Source organism: Schistocerca nitens, chromosome 5 (genome assembly GCF_023898315.1).
Source record: "Schistocerca nitens isolate TAMUIC-IGC-003100 chromosome 5, iqSchNite1.1, whole genome shotgun sequence".
Classification (NCBI taxonomy): Eukaryota; Metazoa; Arthropoda; class Insecta; order Orthoptera; family Acrididae; genus Schistocerca; species Schistocerca nitens.
In genome coordinates this window covers 116,976,514-116,985,794 of record NC_064618.1, presented here as the reverse complement: position 1 = coordinate 116,985,794, position 9,281 = coordinate 116,976,514, and positions in this window count along the sequence as shown.

The window sequence follows — 9,281 nt, the reverse complement described above, 5'->3', positions numbered from 1 at the left end:
CCTTACTGGGATTTCGTTGTGAAAGAAGCGGTCGAAATTAGAGTAAACAGCAACGGTTTTAACACATACCAGAACTACACACTTAGTAGGGCATGGGAACGCGCTTTGGACATTGAGCGAAAGCAAAGACGTGTTCTTGACGCTTGTAGGGACGCGGGAGCGGCAGTTTTAAACATGGCGCCGACCGCTCGCGCCGTGTGACGTCACTCGGTCCCGCGGCGGAACGGAACAGCAAAGTCAAACAGTCTACAGTGACGGTATCAGGAAACTAGTCTCTTGTTGGGAGACGCGTGTTCGTCTCGATGGTGACTGTTGAAGAATAAATACACTACTGGCTACTAAATTTACTACACCACGAACATGACGTGCTACAGACGCAAAATTTAACCCACAGGTAGAAGATGCTGTGATATGCAAATGATTAGCTTTTCAGAGCATTAATACAAGATTGTCGCCGGTGGTGAAACCTACAACGTGCTGACATGAATAAAGTTTCCAACCGATTTCTCATACACAAACAGCAGTTGACCAGCGTTGTCTGGTGAAACGTTGTTCTGATGCCTCGTGTAAGGAGGAAAAAGGCGTACCATCACGTTTCCGACTTTGATAAAGGTCGGATTGGAGCCCATCGCGATTGCGGTGTATCGTTGTTCGAGATCCAATGACTGTTAGCAGAATATGGAATCGGTGGGTTCGGGAGAGTAATACGGAACGCCGTGCTGGATCCCAACGGCCTCGTTTCACTAGCAGTCGAGATGACAGGCATCTTATCAGCATGGCTGTAACGGATCGTGCAGCCACGTCTCAATCCATGAGTCAACAGATGGGGACGTTTGCAAGACAACAACCATCTGCACGAACAGTTCGATGACGTTTCCAGCAGCATGGACTATCAGCTCAGATACCATGGATGCGGCTACCCTTGATGGTGCATCACAGACAGGAGCGCCTGCGATGGTGTACTCAACGACGAACCTGGGTGCATGAATCGCAAAACGTCATTTTTTCGGATGAATCCAGGTTCTGTTTACAGCATCATAATGGTCGCATCCGTTTTGGCGACATCGCGGTGAACGCACATTGGCAGCGTGTATTCGTCATCGCCATACTGGCGTATCACCCGGCGTGATAGTATGGGGTGCCATTGGTGACACGTCTCGGTCACCTCTTGTTCGCATTGACGGGACTTTGAACAGTGGACGTTACATTTCAGATATGTTACACCCGTGGCTCTACCCTTCATTCGATCCCTGCGAAACCCTACATTTCAGCAGGATAATGCACTACTGCATGTTACAGGTCCTGTACGGGCCTTTCTGGATACAGAAAATGTTCGTCTGCTGCCCTGACCAACACATTCTCCAAATCTCTCACCAATTGAAAACGTCTGCTCAATGGTGGCCGAGCAACTGGCTCGTCACAATACGCCAGTCATTATTCCTGATGAACTGTGGTATCGTGTTGAAGCTGCATGGGCAGCTTTATCTGTTTGACTCAATGCCCAGGCGTATCAAGGCCGGTGTTACGGCAAGAGGTGGTTGTTCTGGATGCTGATTTCTCAGGATCTATGCACCCAAATTGCGTGAAAATGTAATCACATGTCAGTTCTAGCGTAATATACACTCCTGGAAATTGAAATAAGAACACCGTGAATTCATTGTCGCAGGAAGGGGAAACTTTATTGACACATTCCTGGGGTCAGATACATCACATGATCACACTGACAGAACCACAGGCACATAGACACAGGCAACAGAGCATGCACAATGTCGGCACTAGTACAGTGTATATCCACCTTTCGCAGCAATGCAGGTTGCTATTCTCCCATGGAGACGATCGTAGAGATGCTGGATGTAGTCCTGTGGAACGGCTTGCCATGCCATTTCCACCTGGCGCCTCAGCTGGACCAGCGTTCGTGCAGGACGTGCAGACCGCGTGAGACGACGCTTCATCCAGTCCCAAACATGCTCAATGGGGGACAGATCGGAGATCTTGCTGGCCAGGGTAGTTCACTTACACCTTCTAGAGCACGTTGGGTGGCAAGGGATACATGCGGACGTGCATTGTCCTGTTGGAATAGCAAGTTCCCTTGCCGGTCTAGGAATGGTACAACGATGGGTTCGATGACGGTTTGGATGTACCGTGCACTATTCAGTGTCCCCTCGACGATCACCAGTGGTGTACGGCCAGTGTAGGAGATCGCTCCCCACACCATGATGCCGGGTGTTGGCCCTGTGTGCCTCGGTCGTATGCAGTCCTGATTGTGGCGCTCACCTGCACGGCGCCAAACACGCATACGACCATCATTGGCACCAAGGCAGAAGCGACTCTCATCGCTGAAGACGACACGTCTCCATTCGTCCCTCCATTCACGCCTGTCGCGACACCACTGGAGGCGAGCTGCACGATGTTGGGGCGTGAGCGGAAGACGGCCTAACGGTGTGCGGGACCGTAGCCCAGCTTCATGGAGACGGTTGCGAATGGTCCTCGCCGATACCCCAGGAGCAACAGTGTCCCTAATTTGCTGGGAAGTGGCGGTGCGGTCCCCTACGGCACTGTGTAGGATCCTACGGTCTTGGCGTGCATCCGTGCGTCGCTGCGGTCCGGTCCCAGGTCGACGGGCACGTGCACCTTCCGCCGACCACTGGCGACAACATCGATGTACTGTGGAGACCTCACGCCCCACGTGTTGAGCAATTCGGCGGTACGTCCACCCGGCCTCCCGCATGCCCACTATACGCCCTCGCTCAAAGTCCGTCAACTGCACATACGGTTCACGTCCACGCTGTCGCGGAATGCTACCAGTGTTAAAGACTGCGATGGAGCTCCGTATGCCACGGCAAACTGGCTGACACTGACGGCGGCGGTGCACAAATGCTGCGCAGCCAGCGCCATTCGACGGCCAACACCGCGGTTCCTGGTGTGTCCGCTGTGCCGTGCGTGTGATCATTGCTTGTACAGCCCTCTCGCAGTGTCCGGAGCAAGTATGGTGGGTCTGACACACCGGTGTCAATGTGTTCTTTTTTCCATTTCCAGGAGCGTATTTGTCCAATGAATACCCGTTTATCATCTGAATTTCTTCTTGGTGTAGCAATTATAATGGCCAGTAGAGTATGTAGACGTGAACAATAAAGATGAAGAATAGTAATAAAGTTTGTTTTATTTTAAACAGTTTAAGAGTTTCTAAATAAATAATTCGGAGCTGTTGCGTTTCAGCTTGCCCTCGTATATCTTGAACAGGCAAAGGTGAAAATATAAAAAGACTTCTAGAGGGGATTAAAATTCGGGTTCAAAGTATATCAATGATAACATTCGCTGGTGAGAATTATTACCCACAGGAAAGTGAAGAAAAATTACAGATCTCTTGAATGGAATGAACAGTCTACTGAGTATAAAATACGATTTAAGAGTGAACCGAAGAAACATGAAAGTAATGATGAGCAGCAGAGTTGAGTTCCGCGATGAAAGGAAGAAATTGTGCCACCGTATAAGCAAAATAATACACGACGGATGAAGCAAGCACAAAATAGAAAGCGGGTTATGACAGGCAAAGAGGGCATTCCTGACCAAAAATAGTCTGCTAGTATCAAACTTCAGGTTCTGTCTGAGGGAGGAAACGTCTGATAATGGATGTTTGGAGCACATTACAGAGTGGAAGCGAATTGTGGACTGTGAAAGTCAGTCCCGATAGCTGAATGGTCAGCGTGACGGAGTGCCGTCCTATGGGACCGGGTTCGATTCTCGGCTGAGTCAGAGATTTTCTCCTCTCAGGGACTGGGTGTTGCGTTGTCTTCATCATCATTTCATCTCCATCCGACGCACAGGTCGCCCAATGTGGCGTCGAATGTAATAGGACCTGCACCAAGGCGGCTGGACCTGCCCCGCTAGGGGCCTCTCGACCACTGACGCCAAACGCTCATTTCCATTTTTTTCCATGCACTGTGGAAAAACCGGAAAAGAAGCAAATCATTGTGTTTCAGAAGCAGTGCTATAGAGAATGTTGGAAAATGTGTGTACTCGTTAAGATACGGAATGAGGAGGTTCTCCGCGGTATTGGCAAATAAATGAACATAGACAAAACACTGAAAAAAAGGACAGGATGATACGACGAGTGTTAACACATAAGAGATTAATTTCCATGCTACTAGAGGAAGGTGTAGAGGGTAAAAACTGTGGGGAAAGACAGAGATTGCATCACGTCCGAGAAATAATTGAGTACTTCGGTGCAGGAGCTATGCTGATGTGAACAGGTAGACACAGGAGAGAAATCCGTGACGAACTGCATCCACCCAGTCAGAAGACCGACCCTTGAATCGGAAAACAGAATCGTCGATAGAATGTCTCCTCATTTGTTCTGCTCCATGCATATATTTGCCTTTTATTTTAATTTTTATAACTTCCACAATAAAACTCTTTCTCGACGTCTGGAAGAAAATCCGTGAAATTCTGATTATGTGTAAAACACATTAGCGGCAAGACGCAATAAATCTTCAATGCCCAGTAGCAACGGGAATGTTACGGACGTAGCAAACACGATTTTCGGAAATTCGTTCACCAAAGAAGACAAAGCAAATATTCCAGAATTCGAATCAAGAACAGCTGCCAACAAGAGTAACTTAGAAGCAGATATGCTCGGTGTAGCTAAGCAGCTTAAATCACTTAATAAAAGGCAATGTCACCGCTCCAGACTATATACCAGCTAGGTTCCTTTCAGGGTATCCTGATAAAATAGCTCGGTACTTAGCAATCATATACAGCCGCTCGCTCGACGAGAGATCCTTATCTAAACATTGGAAAGTTTCACGGGTCACAAAAATACTCAGAAAAGGAAATAGGAGTAATCCGCTACATATACACCCAAATCACTAACGTAAATCTGAAGTAGAATTTTGGACCGTATACTGCGTCCGAAGATTATGAACTGCCTCTATAAAACGATGTATTGATAAATAGGCAACACGGATTCAGAAAATATTGGTCTTGTGAAACACAACTACCTCTTTTAACTCACGAAGGAATGAGTGCAATCGACAGGGGATGACAAATTAATTCCATATTGAATTTTCTCATTTTGAGAAGACAGAAGAAGTGATCTGTTTTCTTTGCTGTAACAATCTGAAGCCAAGGTCGCCTTTTTCTGTTGTGAAACGCTATCATTTTAAGTTTCACCTCATGCCAAGTTGTCATGCGGCTGAAAAACAACGCTTTTAAAAGATCTGTCGTAACTAAAATATTTAAGTTCATATTTTCCAATAGTTCAATTTAGACAAACCTTTTATGATGTGATGTTTTTAATGTACATGACAACTTGAATGAGATTTTCACTCTGCAGCGGAGTGTGCGCTGATATGAAACTTCATGGCAGATTAAAACTGTGTCCCGGACCGTGAATCGAACTCGAGACCTTTGCCTTTCGCGGGCAAGTGATCTACCAACTGAGCTACCCAAGCACGACTCACGCCCCGTCCTCACAGCTTTACTTGTGCCAGTATCTCGTCTCCTGCCTTCCAAACTTTACAGAAGCTCTCCTGCGAACCCTTGCAGAACTAGCACTCCTGAAAGAAAGGACATTGCGGAGACATGGCCTAGCCACAGCCTGGAGGTTATTGCCAGAATGAGATTTTCACTCTGCAGCGGAGTGTGTGCTGATATGAAACTTCCTGGCAGATTAAAACTGTGTGCCGGAACGTGACTCGAACTCGGGACCTTTGCCTTTCGCGGGCAAGTGATCTACCAACTGAGCTACCCAAGCACGACTCACGCCCCGTCCTCACAGCTTTACTTGTGCCAGTATCTCGTCTCCTGCCTTCCAAACTTTACAGAACCTCTCCTGCGAACCCTGCAGAACTAGCACTCCTGAAAGAAAGGATATTGCGGAGACATGGCTTAGCTACAGCCTGGGGGATGTTTCCAGAATGAGATTTTCACTCTGCAGCAGAGTGTGCGCTGATATTGTAACCTCCCCACAAAAATAATAAAAAATGAATTTAAAAATGTGTAACCTCCCCACAAAAATATTTTAATGAATTTTAAATATTAATAATTGAATGTAACCTCTGAACAAAATTGGTTCCCATTTATTATCTCCGTACAGAAATTCATTCACATTTAATGTACCCACAAAATTCTTTTCTCATTTAATGTTAAGTTCGAAACAGAAAAATTCCTAAACCAAAAAATAATAGAAAATTCAGAAACCTGGTAAATTTTATGACGACAGCAGCGCAGCGCCACGGCCCTGTACTCAGAATAAAAAAAGCAAAAGTTCTTACCTCAATAAAAACTGCGAATATATCTGCTCTTACCTAAAAACATTGTCGGTGCAGCTTCGTGCAATGCTCGCCTATATTTTTGTGATTCTTGAAAGGAATGATCATGCATTGGACATATTCTTTAAAGTGAAATGAATGCGTTTTTTAAAAAAAAATTACTTTATACTATAAAAATTATTATTGGGGCATTTTTTTAAAGAAATTGGATGACAGTTGACATACATTACTAGATATGCGCAAGGCTGCTTCTTTACCTTCTACAATAATACTCATTCTCCAGAGTCGCGACCAGAGCAGACTGCCGACACGCGCAGACACGCGCAGTCTACCGCCGACTACTGAAGACTACTGAAGACTACTCAAGACTACTGTCGACTCACGCAGAGTACTGCATACTAGCACAGACTAATGCCGACTAGCGACAAGCAACAACTAACTGCTCTCTGGTCAGAGACTCTCCTAAGTCTTGCCTGTTGCAGGCAGCGCATATAGCGCATACCTCTTACATAACCCTCCACTGGGGGGCAAAAATTTGGCAGCGATGGTGAGTCAATTGGACTTGCCATGAGCAACAATTTTTTCTTAATTAACTAAGTTCACAATCACAGAATATATACATATATATAAGTGCAGAACATGAAATAAAATATAGTGCACATGCACTGAGTACAGAACATATCAAGCAATGACAAAATATATACGCAATGAGTACAAAACATATTAACAAATGACAAAAGTGCACACGCACTGTAGTTCAGAATATATCAGCAAATCACGAAATGTATACGCAATGAATACAAATCATATTAACAAATGACATAAAGTGCACATGCACTGTAATTCAGAATATATCAGCAAATCACAAAATGTATAGGCAATGAGTACAAATCATATTAACAATTGACATAAAGTGCACACGCACTGTAGTTCAGAACATACCAGCAAATCATAAAATGTATGTGCAATGAATACAAATCATATCAAGAAATGACATAAAGTGCACACGCACTGTAGTTTTTTTTACTATTTTACAAGAACTAGGATAGGAAAGGGAAGGATTGCATCATGGTTGTAGCACATTAGGTTGCACGCAGCTGCACTGAAAGTCCATATCTTTCTACAGAAGCACAACACCAAGTGAGACAATGTGAAGTTCTTTTCCCTGAAGTATTAATCAGTGAAGCCAAGACACTGAAATGTCGTATTAATATTCCATGTTATCATTCTGGTAGTACATTAGGTACACCAAACAGTGGGACCATAATAACATCTCCATCGCTCAAGGTGGTGGACAGCATGTTGTGTCAACACCACGTTCTTGTAAGGTACACCAACGTAGAATTAGTGCAAAAACCAAATATAGTGCACCATGAGCATGAGTATAGACAGGACAAACGGATATTGCAGTAATTTCTGGTAATTAGGTCAGAAGGTGAAGGACATTAAGTCTTATGCCAGTCATCATTGATAATTAGTAGTCTATTAACTGAGTTGATTAATTAGTGGCACTCATCGCCCAGTTACTGAACATTTCGTTACCATGTATGAAGTATTACAGAATAATGTTCATAAGTTATCTGTTTACAGAGAACATTGGCACTCATTGACCAGTTACAAACCACCAGAAGTCATCAATCAAAACAGGAGCTAATGAGTGTAGCATCAAGTTACTGGTATTCATATATATAGCATGAAAGTGACCGTATACAAATTTAAAGTATAAAAAACAGTGGCATTCATTGGTCAGCAAGTATTGAATATTACAAAACATTTCTCATCATTCAAGTGACATATGACATATTTAAAAATAATTATTGGCACTCATTGGCCATTTACAAATCATCAGAAATCATCAGTCAAAAGAGGAGCTAATGAGTGTAGCATCAAGCTACTGGTATTCATACATATATAGCATAAAAGTGACATAATACAAATTTAAAATATAAGAAACAGTGGCATTCGTTGGTCAGCAAGTATTGAATATTACAACAGCAGAGGGCCTATGACTACCTTGCGGAATGCCAGATATCACTTCTGTTTACTCTATGATTTACCGTCTATCACTACAAACTGTGACCTCTCTGAGAGGAAATCACGAATTCAGCCACACAACTGAGACGATACTCCATACGCACGCTATGTGATTAATAGTCGCTTGTGAGGAGCGGTACAAAATATTTCTGAGATCCCTTGTCAATAGCACACATTATTTCATGGGAATAAAGAGCTAGCTGCGTTGCACAAGAACGATATTTTCTGTGTCCGTGTTGGTTATGTATCTTTAAGTCATTTTCTTCACGGTGATACATAATGTTCGAGTACAGTATATGCTCCAAAATCGTATTGCAAATTGAGGTCAGTAATATGGGTCTGTAATTCAATGGGTTGGTCCTATTTCCTTTCTTGAATATTGGTGTGACCTGTGCTACTTTCCAGTCTTTAGGAACAGACCTTCCGTCAAATGAGCGGTTGTATATGGTTGCTAAGAAAAGCGCTATTTTGCCTGCATTATCTGAAAGGAACCTCACTGGTATACCATCTGGACCGGAAGACATGCCTTTCTTAAGTGATTTTACTTGTTTCGCAACACCTAAGATATCTACTTTTAAGTCACTCATGCTAACAGCTGTTCTGGTTTCAAATTCTGGAACATTTACTTTGTCTTCTTTCATGAAAGAATAACGGAAAATTGTATTCATTAACTCCTCTTTACTGACACTATCATCGGTAACATTTCCATCGCTATCGCTGAATGACGGTATTGTCTGTCTTTCCCACTGGTGTACTTTACATACGACCAGAATATCTTTGAGTTTTCTACCATTTTTTGAGTCAATGTTTCATTGTGGAAACTATTAAAAGCATCTCGCATTGACGTCCGCACTAAATTTCGAGCTTCCGTGAAACTTAGCCAGTCTTGGGGACTTCGCTTTCTTCTGAATTTGGCATGCTTTTTTCGTTGCTTCCACAACAGTGTTCTGACGTGTTTTGTGTACTGTGGTGGATCAA